Source organism: Dromaius novaehollandiae, chromosome 25 (genome assembly GCF_036370855.1).
Source record: "Dromaius novaehollandiae isolate bDroNov1 chromosome 25, bDroNov1.hap1, whole genome shotgun sequence".
Classification (NCBI taxonomy): domain Eukaryota; kingdom Metazoa; phylum Chordata; class Aves; order Casuariiformes; family Dromaiidae; genus Dromaius; species Dromaius novaehollandiae.
The window spans coordinates 5829066-5832044 of NC_088122.1; positions in this window are offsets into that span (position 1 = coordinate 5829066).

The following is a 2979-nucleotide window of genomic DNA, read 5'->3' on the forward strand; positions in this document are numbered from 1 at the left end:
TTGCAGGAGTCTTGTCAAAGCAACTGATGCTCTCTGAAAGCTTTTTTTTCTCTTTTTAAAGGAAATAAGCCATCCGTAATGGCTCATCTTGAAGCCTCCTGGGCCTCCTCCCCTCATAAGTGCGTGTAAAGGGCAGCCACTACAGAGCATGATCACATCTATCATTCATTAATTGTTAATATCAAGATTTTCTTTCGGCGGTTTCCCTTTCACTCCGTTATCACAGGAAATAAATGAAACTTTTGAAGATTTTGCAAGGCAGAGTCATGCATTGGCCTCTTTCTGCCTAAGTTTCTATAATACACAGAATGGGTGACAAACCCACTTGTACTAAAGATGAAACTCCTCATTTTGGTCCCAAATCATTGAGTTTCTCTGGCTCCAAAGCAACTGAGTGCTTATCAGTGCTTTATCAGATTCATAATACATACTTCTGGGTGACCGAAGTGAAAATGTTCGTGTAAACTCACATAGTCCAATCCTAGAAATAATTTTCCCAGCCTAAAACCGGTTGCTGCCGTTTCTTTTTAAATCATTGGAAGAGAAAACAAGGGTCTAAATTAGGACTTGGGTTTTAACTGAAACCACAGTGGAGTCAAATCTGTCATCTCCACTAACGCTGCACGATTTATTCCAGATTTCTGCCAGAGCTGCCGAAATCAGAAGACAGTCTATAATGATTTTTACAGAAATCAGCACTAGAAAGTGAACAATCTCCTCCATCCCTTGGGTTATTCCTTGCAATATTAATACACATGGTACAATTTCACTAGATATAAGCAGTGGGAATTTTACTTTAAATTGCTTGACCGCACAAGAAAAGAGAGAAAGATCTCCCTCCTTCTCAAAACGCAAAGCCAAATTCAGCTCAGACTTACTGCACAAGCTGGAAAAAGGAGGGAGCTGTGGCCTTTGCCCAGATTTCAGCCAGACACACTTCAGTTTACTCACCACAGCCTTTTCTTCTTGCCAGGAGCTCTTTCTTTCTCAAAGATCTCCAGGAGTATGGGAGCAGTCACTCCCCCAACACTGACATTTGGGGAACGCTTCACCCCCCACAGTCACCTCAGCCACATTAACGGTGGAACATGGTGGCTCAGTAACAACCCACGTCAGAAAAATCACCTAGCCAGGAAGTGGAGAAGACTACCGCAGCCAGGGGAAACTGTGAGAGAAAATCCAAGGAGAAAGGGTAAACAGCACAAACTGGATTGTGCTCTGAAGGCTTGTATTTCAGTGCAAAAATCAGGCCAGGAACCACAATGAGGAGGCCAGGTCCTCGGGTCCTTCCTTGCGGATGGACTGATGTTTATGGTCATTCACATGAAAAATGCTGAAAGTTGCTGATTAATATGACTTTTATAACATTTGGTGTTTTCTTGAAAGCCACTGCAAGATGAAGTAATTTCATTAGGTAGGAATCTCAGCTTTCAGTTACAGGAAAACGTGTTTAACTCTTGGAGGTGCAGACAAAGGACTAAAATTGTAACACCCTAAAGTCTCAAAAACACGGAGACTCATAGAAAGCTTTCCTTCAATAAAAAATAACAAAGACAAAACCTCTTCACATTCTGATTTTACCTCTCAATATCACTTGATTTTAGGCAATGAATTCTGAAGTTCCTAAAAACGTGTTGCAAAAAAGGCATGCTTTTAAGTTAGAGCTGGAATGTTTTCTTAGAACAGCTCATGATTTGGAGTCTCTTTATTACGGGACGGCTCTCCAGACACACCTCAAAGGATGCATGAGTTTAAAAAGTGGTCTTTTTAAATGAGGCCTGTTAAGTTTGTCAGCGAGAAATGTCAGCACTTAGATGCATTAGTCTTTTCTGAAATACTGCCCAGTCTCTGCAAATTATTCCACTAACACAGGCGCGGAAGTCTTCCTACTGCTAATTATTGTAATATTTTTTCTGATAAGCAGGCACGGTAGACTTGTGATAACTGGCATGTAATAACTGTCTTCCTTACACAACTTTTGAGTATACTCATCGCCTGCCTTCAGTACACTATAAACAGTCTAGACTACTGAGATAGATCTACCCTATAATATAATGGGCAGAAAAGAGCAATTTCTGCCTACTCAGTTATTTACTGTCACATTCCCTTTAAACCTTGAACAATCAAAAGCAATGCTGGCTACTAATCAGTTTTGATATTATCTGTTAAACATATTTAAAAATAATCCTGTTTAAAATGTCCACACCTCATATATGGAGTGGTTTTGAACTGTGGATACTTGAAAGTTTCAGCTACAATTACATAAAAAGACCAGTATCCTTCATTCAAAGCTTCCTTTCCCCCCCACCTCCCCAGCCCAACCAGAAAGAATGCAACAAGCTGAAAATTTGCACTTTATACAGCTTCATCCTATATACTCAATAATACACTCATTTTTGCATGGTACATTAGCAAACATGGTAGGGAAAATTTTTGAGATAAAGGCCACATAGACTTGGGGTGCAAAATATGCTCTCAGCCATTACCATTACCTTTCAGTACGGGATGCAAGCTTGCTTCCCAGGTCTGACCTTTATAGGTGTCAGCATACAGAGCAAAAGAAACCATTTTGCTGGGAATGCTATAAGTACACAAAATTGTGTTCTTCAGACTGAAGTCGCAGTGTTGATCTCACTACACTGTCTACACGACTATTGTCCCTCTCTCTAGTTACTTATATACCTGAATTCCCTCTTCAAATGCAAGACTGCAGCTCATATTGAAAGGTCCCACAACAGAGCTGCATGCGGAGCTCTTTCCATGGCTGAACTGAACACCTGAAAACCTGTTTCTATGGGGTGAAGAGGAAGCATTTTGTTTTCATCTGATATGAAATGTTTCAAGATGACCAATTGCTTTTCGCTCTTAAAGAAATGATGAATTTCAACATGAACACACCATCTTGAAGTGAAAACTCACAACATTTTGTTTTGGTAAATTCAAAGTAGAACTCGTTTAGAAGGTTTTTGAGTTTTCCTA